Source organism: Carica papaya, chromosome 4, assembly GCF_054855325.1.
Source record: "Carica papaya isolate Zhongbai chromosome 4, ASM5485532v1, whole genome shotgun sequence".
NCBI lineage: Eukaryota > Viridiplantae > Streptophyta > Magnoliopsida > Brassicales > Caricaceae > Carica > Carica papaya.
In genome coordinates this window covers 30,525,801-30,538,234 of record NC_142312.1, presented here as the reverse complement: position 1 = coordinate 30,538,234, position 12,434 = coordinate 30,525,801, and positions in this window count along the sequence as shown.

Here is a 12,434-nt window from a genome sequence, read left to right as displayed (position 1 = left end):
AATTTTAATTAGATAACATGTTCAATTAATTTACAACTACCAAGATATTGATTGGGTACCATTTTTATATATACATATAATTATTTAAATAAATAGTTATTAGTAATAATATATATTTTTATTTTAATTATTCAGATTGTAATATATTTTGAGATTTAATTTTTTGACCATGCAAAATTGATGTGGGTCACTTAAAAAAAATGGGTATTTTAAATAATTTAAAGTATTAAAAATATAATTCATTACATGTTTAATAATTCATAATATCTTGAAATAATGATTTACATGTAACAAGCAATACAAATAAATATATATTTTTTAATTAGTACAAATAAACGTTTATGATAATTAAATAATCTAATTAAAATGTTTAATATGTAAATTACCCTTTAATATATTCAATCAATATAAATAAACGTTTTTTTTATAATTAGTACAAATAAACGTTTATGATAATAAATTAACCCAATGAAAATGTTAAAAGATGATGATTTATATATAAATTACCCTTTAATATACTCCATTAATACAAATAAATGTTTTTTAATTTAATTATAAATAAATATTTATAGGTTTTAGTGTATTAAAATTTCAAAATGTGAAAAATAATATATTGTAACGTTTAAACTGATAGGTTTCGGTTAAAATCAATCTTAAAAAAAAACGAGGTAAATATTATAATTTGGACGAAAATCAACAATTGTTTTGAAGAATAATTTTGATTTCTGTTTTACTCGTAGATTGCATTACTTAAATATAAAAAATAAAACAGCAATTCTTCTTATTCATACTTAATATATAAAGATAAAACATGTACATAAGAATAAAAGCATGAGTACAACAACTACGAAAGCGAAAAGTTGATGAAGTGGATGACCGATTTTACAGGGGTCTCGGATTGCAACTATAAATCGAGTTTTCTGTCACGCTTTCCTTTCTTTCCTTGATTTACGGCATTTGGGTTCTATCACAAACTTCTCAATATTTTTTAGTTCATCAATCCATTGGAGTATGATATTTACCAAACTACGTAATTCTATACTTATTCTTTTTCTTACTTAATTTACATGTTTCATTACAAATGTAACAAAAGCTTAGAGGTGCACCTCCCTATATCGATAATAATCATATCAATCATTCAATCGGGAAAATGAAAGTGACATTTTTTTTAATTTTAGAAAAAAGGGTATTTTTTGATTAAATTTTTTTTCTTAAATGGTGTAAAATTGACAGAGTTAACAAAAATCGAACTGGTTGAATATCTCAGTTAGTTCGGATAATGATGGAACAATTGAAAACTAACTTATTTCTTTTTAAAATATTTTTTAATGAATTATATTTCGTACATTATATTATACACAATATATTTTGTAATACTATATATTTAAAAAATAATTCGGTCTATCTACGTAAATTTAATTGAAAATCGAACTAAACTGACCTAACCAAACTAGAAATACTAAATTTAATTAAAATTGAAAGTTTAATTTAGGCCTATTTTCTTTGGATTGGGGCCAATTTTGGTTAAAAATTGAATCTTTCCAAGTTTAAAACTGGGTTTCAATAAAAGATGGGGTAGTAGAGATATATATACGCTGAATTTTAAAATTGGGCTTTTACATAGAGAGAAAAAGTGCTTTTTATACTACAGCCCAGTTTATTTTCCCAATTTGTTGTATTTCCCCAATTTCTTTATTTTTATTCAGTCAGGTCCCTGTTTTTTCTTTTTCTCTTCTTTTTTTCATTTCCTCTCTAATTTATTTTCTTTACATTTATGTCCTTCATGTCTCTTTTTTCTCTATTTTCACTTCCTCTGTAATACCCGGAATTAATTTTAAAATTAATGTATAAAATAAAATTTTTAAATTTATGAATTTTTATTTAATGTAAAAATTAGAAAAAAATAGGTGGATGATGAAATTCAAAACAACTTTAAGAAAATGGGTGAAAATTTGGATTATGGGAGTATTTTTAAAAGAAAAATAAAAAACTGGAGATAAAAATATAATTTAGGAAAAATGTGTCACGTAGGACCTAGGCAATCAGCAGCCCCGACGAACCGGAACGCGTCGCGTGGTAAGGCACGCTGACGCAGTGCCATGTGGAAGGTCATGCTGGTAATCCGCATTCCCGCGATCGGACAGTCTGGATTTGTTCCTGTGCGCATGGACGGTCTGGATCCATTTCCTCATCAGGCGCGATCGTACAATCTAGATCAAATCGCGATGAACGGTCCAGATTCATTTTATATTTAAATGTGATCGGACAGTCGAGATCAAACGCGATGGATGACCCAAATTAAAAGCAAATGGATATAAATACCTTACTTTACACCGAACCCTAACCCTAGTCGCCAGCCCCCCCATCGAAGAAGAAGAACTAGTCGCTAAAAAGGGAGCCGATCGCTGCTCGCCGCCGTGCTGGAGCCACCTCCGACCGCAAAAAAAGGTAAAAAAAATTTGTTTGCTTGAAATTTGATTTTGAACACTCTCATGGTCAAATCGGAGCAAAAGGACCGGTGGATGCGTTGGAAACCGCGGGTAAAGCTCGGCTCACCGTGGGAAAATTAAAAAATTACCTCTGATGAGGCCCTTCCTAATTCCTGTTTCGTGCAATTTTTCTACAATTGTATTCACCATTCTGTTTCCCACATGTTGACCGAAGAAAAATGCTCAACCGCGAAGGTGAGTCGGCGGAGCGGCTGCACCGAAAAATTCTGCCGCTGGTAAGCTTATATTTTTCGACTTTTTTCGGTCAACTGATGCCCCTTAACGTGTTTTTTCGTAGAGATGAGTACAAAACCGGCCAAAATCGGCCGAAACTAGCCGAAAACGGCCAGTCCAAGGTAAATTGCCACCGCAAATGACAGTACTGTCACCGTGCCGAAATTTTAAAATTGACCAAAAAAGGGTTTTAACACTGATTTTGGAGATTTTTGGATATTTTTAGGTATTTTAAGCGTGTTTTAATCTCTAAATAAAAATTCAAGGAACCAGGGGACCACCAGTAGGCGCAGCTAAAAGTTTAGTGTTCGGACACCGATTCGGATAAAAATCCCTCACCTTATTCCTTGTTATAGAATTGAAGTCTAATTATAAATAACACAATATTTTACTTAATTTAGAAAACTTCAATAATTAATTACATGATACTAATAGAGGCGAAACTAGTTATTTATTATTGTTTATTCTATTTTAATTGATTAATTGATTTTACAGTTATTAAATGTATGATAATACACTGGAATTGGTAAGATGATTTTGTTGTATTTCATTGATGCATGTATTGCTTATTTTATGTGATTTATAGTTAAATTGTGAAACTAGAAATTAAATGTAAACGAAAAATTGTTTGATTAAGTGAATGAATGAATGAATTGTAGCCTTACTAGATATCTTGAGAGATAGTGGACGGATCGGTTGCATAGGAAACACTACCGTGAACGTTGTCTCATACCGAACGGGATATCGATAATTAGTATTTTGTCGCTCATATCGGATGGAGTATGAGGACGACCCATTTTATCCTCATACCGAACGAGATATTGAGATATGATATTTTTAGCACTCATATCGGATGGGGTATGGGGACAGCCAATTAGTTGACAATGTTGAATAAGAGTTCATGCGTAGTGGGGACATTCCTATTGACCCCCACATATACTAGTAGATAGATAAAAATGAAAAGTTGTTGTTCTGGTTAATTGAATATGAGATTATGATATTGTTCATGTTATTGACTCTATAAGTCAGTTTTGAAAATTTTGCTATGGTAAGTATACAATAATGATTTTATTTATAATAAATGAATTTACTTAAATTAAGAGTTTCATTAATTATTTTTATGATTTTTACCAACCTCTATTTCCTTATCGATGAGTAGTGTGACATTCTTACTAGATTAGTGTAATAACTGGGAAGAAAAGAAAAGGAAAAAAAAAGAGAGGGGAGGGAAACGACGCCGTTTTAAAGAAGGGAAAACGACGTCGTTTTGCAGAGGAGAGAAAATGACGTCGTTTTGAAAATGGAGAAACAACATCGTTCTGTAAGGGGGAAAACGACGCTGTTTTAAGGAAAAACTGGGGTGATATAAATAGGGGGCGGGGGAAGGAAGGAAAAAAGAAAGAAAAAGAAGAAAAGAAAAAGGAAAAAAAGAACGGAGGAAGAAGGGGAGCGGGAAAGAGAAAGAGGAAAGGACAGAAAGTTCCAGAAGGAGAGAGAAAGGAAGCAGAGCAGAGAGAAGAGGAGACCGCGGACAGTGATAGCGCGATCGGCCGAAAGAAGGGAGATGGAAATGGGAGGTACGGTAACAAATTTCAAATACATGTGTTGATTTGAGTTTGAAATGTTTGGACGTGTGGCGTGCGTGGCGACGGCTTATGGAAGTAGCGTTGTATAGAGGAGGTCGTGTAGGTTGAGTGTGTGCAATAAGGCGGGCAGAAGGAAGTTGGCTGCGTGAGAATCTCGAGAGGAGAGAGAGAGAAGGTGACGGTACGGGCGAAGGCTGAGAGAGAGATAGGAGTACCGAGTGAGTGGAGATCGGAAGAGAGGAAAATGTGCGTGAACTGTGTGAGAGGGAGCGGGTTATGTGAGAAACGCGGGAGGAGAGAGGAAGATGTGTGAGGTTAATGAGCGGTGTGAGAGGGAACGTGTTGTGTGAGCAACGCGGGAGGAGAGAGGAAGATGTGTGAGGTTAATGAGCGGTGTGAGAGGGAACGTGTTGTGTGAGCAACGCGGGATGAGAGAGGAAGATGTGTGAGGTTAATGAGCAGTGTGAGAGGGAACGTGTTGTGTGAGCAACGCGGGAGGAGAGAGGAAGATGTGTGAGGTTAATGAGCGGTGTGAGAGGGAATGTGTTGTATGAGCAACGAGGGAAGAGAGAGGAAGATGTGTGAGGTTAATGAGCGGTGTAAGAGGGAACGTGTTGTGTGAGCAACGCGAGGGAAGAGAGGAAGATGTGTGTGAACTGTGTGAGAGTGAGTGGGCTGTGCGAGCAACACGGGCGGAGAGAGGAAGAGGTGTGAGGTTAGTGAGCTGTGGGAGAGGGAACGGGTGGAGTGAGTAACGCAGGAGGAGATAGAAAGATGTTGTGGCAGGAGGATGTGGTTCGAGAGAGAGATAGTGTAACAGCCCCGGAATTTTAAAATGAAATATGTGTATTAAAAAGGTCAAATGCAGAAGCATAATAAAATTTTTGATTAAACATCCCTTACACTAAAACCAAAAACGTGCTCAAAGTATAAAAGAACAAACTAACTAAAAGAGAAACTTGAAAATAAAAGCTATAAATGTGACTACGGAGTCTTCAGGCGTCCCCTTCGCCGTCTTCCTGCGGAACGGGCTCGGGAACAATGTCTTCCTGATCTGAAATGATTAAATAAGGAATGAGCTACACCAGCCCAGTAAGGACATCACACTATCTCACCGTCACGGAGATAAATGTGGGTAGAAAACACAAAAAGACCAACGGAGCATAGTTTACAACAAATTCTTTTATCAATAATAAAATCCTTTACTATCCACTTACCTCGGTGAAATTCATAAAACAATATACGAAAGCAATAACATTATCATCATCACGAAATCATAGGAACTGTATAACATAATACTTATCACGCCTTTTGCATCTCAATCATTTCACAACATATTTTTCCTTATTTACCAGCCTACTAGTATCCATGGGGATCCATAGGGGTCCTGCTACCCGTGAACCTTTAACACTTGTAATCAGATTCCAGGGCCGTCCCCATACCCCGTCCGGTATGGGTGCCAAAACTATAAACCTCAATACCCCGTCCGGTATGAGGGTGAAACGGGCCGTCCCCATACCCCGTCCGGGGCGCCAAAACACATAAGGTCTCCATACCCCGTCCGGTATGAGAGACCACAATCCCGGTAGGGTTCCCTACGGAATCGGTCCGTCCACCATCTTTCAGGATATCTAGTCAGGCTGACCACATTATACAATTATCAATTTACATAACCTTTCATTCCCCTTTTTCTCAGTCAGCATCATCAAATCACACACAAACAAGCAACCAGTAATTCATGCCAAACCAGACAACATTCAACATCGGGTTCTCAGTCATTCAACCCATAATTAATAAAACAGTGATATATGCACACGAAACTATGAAATGAAAACATCAGACCTCATACTGCATTTAAAACTGTAAAATAGGTCAAACAACAGCTGACCGACAAACACACCAGACTCGGGCTCCATTAGCGACCTTAAACAATTTCACACATCTATTGATTCATGAAATACCGTTTTATTATTTATTGAACTTTAATACCGTGATAGAAAATAGGGTGAGGGGTCCTTACTTGTTTCGGGGTCCGAAATACGGCTCTACAGTGCGCGTACAGGCTGTCCCTAATTTTTTCTGAATTTTTTCCGGGGAACTGAAACGCACTACTGGTACCTGTACGTGTCCCAAAAAATCTCAGATTAGACCCAGGGCCCCTTTCGACCAATATCGCAATTCCGGCACGGCGGCTCCGCCGTGCTCCGGCGACGCCGCTTGCGGCGGCGATTCGCCTCGGGTTGGCCGTTTTCGGCCGTTTCTGGCCAAATTCGGCCACACTTGTATCGGTCCCTGCGATAAAACAACCCTAGGGCCCTCGGGGGGCCAAAAAATTACGAAAAACCGAAGCTTACCGGCGGCAGTGCTTTCGGGTGCGGCGGCTCTCCGGCGAGGTTCGTGTTTTGGTGATTCGGCTCCAATCAACATGTAGAAAAAAGAATGGTGATCACGGTGATATAAAAATTGTATCAAATGGAGGCCGGGAAGGGCCTCATCGGAGGCAAAAACTGAGAAGGGACGCGGCAGCGCCGCTGGGTTTCGGCCGTGTTTTTCGGCCAGAATTTTGGCTCCGATTTGGCCACAGGGGAACTCAGCGTGGAAAAACGAGCTGGGGGTATGAAATTTACATCGATTGGCGGTCGAAAAACTCCCCGGTGCGGCGGCGGGTGGCAGCGGCCGGCTCCTCCGGCGTCTGGTTCGTCTTCTCCGGCGAGGGCAGGCGACTAGGGTTTTTGTGGTCAGGTGTGGGGGTTTTATTTATACCTTTTTTGCCTTTTGATCACAACCGTCCATTTTGATTAAATCTGGACCGTCCGTTCTTGATTGAATCTGGGCCGTCCGATCGCGCGCACGCGAATCGCCCACGTGGCCCGTTCCCGGGTCGACGTGGTCTCGCCACGTGGCAGGTCCTAGTTGGCCAGGGCTGCTGACTGGGCCGTTGACGTGGCGCTGACGGGGCGCAATTTTTTTAAATTGCGTTTTGACCCCGGTTTCCAATTTTCTTTTCAAAAATACCCCCAGAATCCTAATTTTCACCCCTTCTTCCCAAAATCAATTTCAATTAAATTCAAATAATATTTTTACCCAATTTTACAATTATTATTATTTTTATTTTTATTATTATTATTTTATATAGATATTTTAAATTATAAATTAAACTAAATAAATAAAATTAATAAAAATTAAAATTAATAAAAAATAATAATAAAAATGCTAAAATTATTGGGCGTTACAGATAGGGAGACGCAGTGAGTGAACGTTGGGGAAGGGAAGGATCCGCGGGGTGAGTGAGGTGCTTGAGGGAGTGGAGTGGGGTAGCTAGAGCTTTGGGAGAGAGCAAGACCCGGGGGGGGGGGGAGAGAAAAGAGAGAGAAAGTATGGGCCGCGTGAGTAAAGTTCGAGGCGGCGGGGGAAAGACGGCGTAAGTAAGGGCACGTAGGGCATGTCGCAGGTAGTGGACGAAGAGGGGCAGTGGGAGTGAATGAATAGTGTGTGTGTGTGTGGCCCGATAGGGGTCGATAGGTGGACGATGGTCGCCGATGTTGATGACGCAAGTGAATAAAAATGGTGTGCGTGTGTGGCCTGCTATAGGTTGAGAGATGGTTAGTGGTCGCCGATATCGGTGACGGGAGAGAATGATCCGAGTGTGTGTGAGTGGCCTGGTATAGGTCAAGAGATGGTTAATGGTCACCGATGTTGGTGACGCAAGTGAATGAAAATGGTGTGCGTGTGTGGCTTGGTATAGGTCGAGAGATGGTTAGTGGTCGCTGATATTGGTGACAGGAGAGAATGATCAGAGTGTGTGTGAGTAGCTTAGTATAGGTTGAGAGATGGATAATGGTCGCCTATGGTGGTGACGGGAGAGAATGATTAGAGTGTGTGTGTGTGGCTCGATAGGGGTCGGTAGAGGAGTGATGGTCGCCGATGTTGGTGACAGAAATGAATGAAAAATAGTGTGCGTGCGTGGCCCAATAAGGGTCGATAGGTGGTTAATGGCCGCCGACCTTGGCAGTGGATGGTATCACTGGCACGCCTGGGATGCTGTCGGGGAATGGAAACCTTGGGTAAAGGGATTGTAGGTACAGGGGGAAGAAACTGGAGTTCAGTAGTGAACTGTTGGTAGAGGCATGAGGTTTATATTGTTGCATTTCACACCTGTATTTTGAGTTTTATTGTACTGGGTTAAATAAACTCACTCTTTTCTCTTTACAGATGATGTAGGGACGGAGTATGGATCGAAGTTGTTAGCTTCCGAACCTAGTGTGTAGAGTAACAGGATAAAGATTCTAGTTTCTTTTGACCGAATAGAATGTGTAAAATTGATGGTAGCATAGATATTGAATATGGTTGTATTGTGTGCGATGACTTGTACATGATTGTAGGTTTATCTTGATCATTGAATAAGGGACTGTGATAGAGTTTCCTCGTGCATGACCGATTGGTTATGGAATTGGTTGCTTTATTAATTACGTCCAACGTGAAAAGAAAAAAAAACGGGGTGTTACAGTTAGTGTAGCTCACTCTTTCAGTAACCATTTCAGATCAAGATGACCAAAATTCAGATCCCGATCTACAAGAGGGTTGCGAATATGATGTCCAGTTGTTTACTTTCCATTTATTTCTTTAATTTTTTCATTGTTCTTTTATAATGGTCATTCTCGTAACCCTATTAGGTATTATGAATTATTGTGTAATGAATGTAAACCATAACGCTATTATTTCGCTTCTGAATTCAATTTATAATTTATTTCCTTTTAAGTTCCCGGTCGTTACATCATTCCTCTTTCTACTTTTCATACTCATTGACATAAATGAGGGATAAACCGTTCAACAGTCATAGTAATATTAATTGATTATACTTAAAAATTGGTTTTTCACTTTCGAGTATAGAGATGATGTCCAAAAATTGTCCACTAACATTTAATTAAGTCTTCTTGTAATTCTTTAATATAATTGAACCGTGTAGAAACTATAACCAGTATTTACACAATCAAACAATTCTTTAAAAATTTTCAAGTATTCTTACCTCCGAAAAAAAATTTCTCATACTTTACCGAGAACTTCAATCATAGACTCTATGTGAGTTTTTTTATTTAGTCTGAAATTAATATGTATAGTTGTATTCTTTAAGAGAGCAAGATCATTTTTTTTTGTATTTTTTCTAATAATTTTTTTTATGACAATGAAAGGTCTCTCTTATTATTGTTGCTAATCATGTTTTTATTTTTAATTTTTTTATTTTAAATGTTATATCTGAAATATTTAAATTCAAATAAAATATATTTATATTAAGATTAGAATTCAGCTTATCAAATTTAGAATTTTTTATTTAATGGTCGTATATATATATATATATTAATTTAGTTTAATTTTAAGTTTTTAATTATTATTTATTATTATATTTTTAAGTGAAATAGAGTTATGTCTCATAGTATTTTAATTAGTTTTGTTTAAAAATTAGAGAGATAAGATATTAAAAAATATTTTTCATTTTATTTAATGTACGCAATTTATTTTTAATTAAAATAATAAAATATTGGTAAATAATAAATTTTTGTTCGATGTATTATATATATATTTTAATTACTATTTACATCTTAAATATTTATATTATAAAGTTGACCCTTGTATTAAAAATTTAAATCAAAGTGGTTTTAACTTTTAGTAGACTAAATTATAATAAATTAAAAAATAGTTTTTCTACAATTCGAAGACCAAAAAGTCGAACACAACATGACAACAATGACGTTATCATTTAAGTTTCTTAAATATATATATATATGTATATGTGTATGTGTGTAATGTATTATCACGAAATATGTATGTATATGTAGTTACGTCTGCATGTGAGTGAAGTAGCGGATACGGTCCCAAAAAACGTGTTCACATTGAGCACGTTGTGTAAATGTCAGCATGGTAAAAATTTGAATACTATAAGGGTAATTTTGTACTTTCTCTACGGCGGATCCATCTCCGTCGGATGCGGTGCGCAGCTCTCGTGATCATCGCAAAGAGGTAAAATGTGGGACCCGCAAAAACACACGTGTAAGACGTCCCGGTGAGAAGAGTCTTGACATTGCCAAGGCAGAGACCGCCACGCGCAAGGCTCCACCAAGTAGTAAATTACTATTTACCGGAAGCAGCAACTGTCTGACACGCGCCAAAGTCTACTGCTTTCTCATTCATAACAAGAGAAAATAAATTTCTAAAATTTCTTAATTATTTATTTTTGTTATATATTTAATACATTTTTATTTGGTATTATATACGTACTATAATTTTGTTAAAATATTTAATTAATTATATAGTTTTAACTTTAGTATAAATTTTAATTCAATATTTTAATTTTAATAATTTTTAATAAACAGTTAATACAATTTTTTTAGTTAATTGTTCTAATTTCATCAAAATTTTAAATTAAATATGTAGCATAATTTTTAAATAATTTGGTAAATAATACATTATTATTAAATATTTATTATGTACTATGTACATATTATTATTTTATTAAAACCTTTTATTAATTCCGTAATTTTAATTTTAGATATCTTAATTTAGGAATTTTTAATAGATAATTTATAAAAAAAATTAATTAATTTTAATTCTAAATAAGTACATTAGAAACATATTGTTATATGAATTAAATAAATTTGTTTGATGATAAATTAAATTTTATTTATCTATAAGAATATTATATTTTTGATAAAATAAAATTCATAAATTATGAATAAATATTATAAACGATAAAGTTTTATTTCATAATATTTCTTGAATTTATTGTTCATTTCATATTTTTTATAGATTTTTATACGAGAAAAAATAGTAAATAAATTTATATTAATTAAAAATAATTTTTTATTTCTATTTTAAAAAATTAAAATATATAATTATTATATAATATCCTCACGGTAATTTTATTTTATGTTTAAAATTGTAATATGTAACATATTTATTTTATAATCAATTAAAAATAATCGAACTCTTATATTAGTGATATAATATTTTTATTATATTGTTTTAGTTTAGATTAAAAAAATTTGAGGATTATTTAAAATTTAATTTTATATTTAAAAATATAATAAATAATATATTAATTTTCCTAAGTAATCAATAATAATTTAATACTTACACCCATTATAATATTGATGGAATCATGTAGGACTATGAGATTAGTTTAATTATTCAAATGTTAATTATTTCATTACTATGTTTTTGATTTATTAGTTTTTAGGCTTTATTTATATACTAAGAGTATTATTAACTTGCGACATAGTTTTTGTAACATGTTAGTGTTCTTATAGGAGTTGTATCTAATGATTTTACCATTAACTTTTTTAAAAATACTTATAATTTAACAGAACGTAAGCAAATAAATATTATATGTGTATTATATAATATTGATTTAATATTAAATAATATTTTAAAAATAATATAATTAAAATAGATATTATTAATCTAATACATGATGCTATTTACGAATTATACAAACTAACTAATATAATTCATTATAAGAAAAAGATATGATTTATGAGATTGTCGACGTGTTATTTTCGTGACAGATGTCATTTGTTTATAGGTTAAACAACGTAATTTCATTCAATAATATATTTTGAATAATGAAAATCACGGTGATAAATGTTATACGATTTTAACTAATATAATTGTGATTTTTGATAATTTATCATATTTATTATTTATATAATTCGTCTACTAAGCTTGATAAAATACTAAATTGACTATTTTATTCTATTAACCTAGATTTGAAGTCGTGAATCGTAATTGATTTGCTTCTAAAAAAAGATTAGTATTTTATGAAAAAATTATGTTAAGTAATATTTGCAATAAATAAGTAAAGGAAGATCTAAAATGGGGTAACCAGAAATTTTTTTTTTTTTTTTACTGCTTGTTAAAATTGGGAATGTTTTGATTACTATGAAAAAAATTTCATTTTTTTTTCTCAAAATCAAATTTTTATTCTTATTTATTTTGTTTTTGATTTTATCTTCTCTTTAAAGGGGACTTAGTGTCATAGTAAATATAGCTGAATCTCTCTCTGGTTCTCTCTCCATTGCTCATCTTCTCTCTCTCTCCATCTTCAAAATAGGCTTGAGGTGGGGGGTCTCCG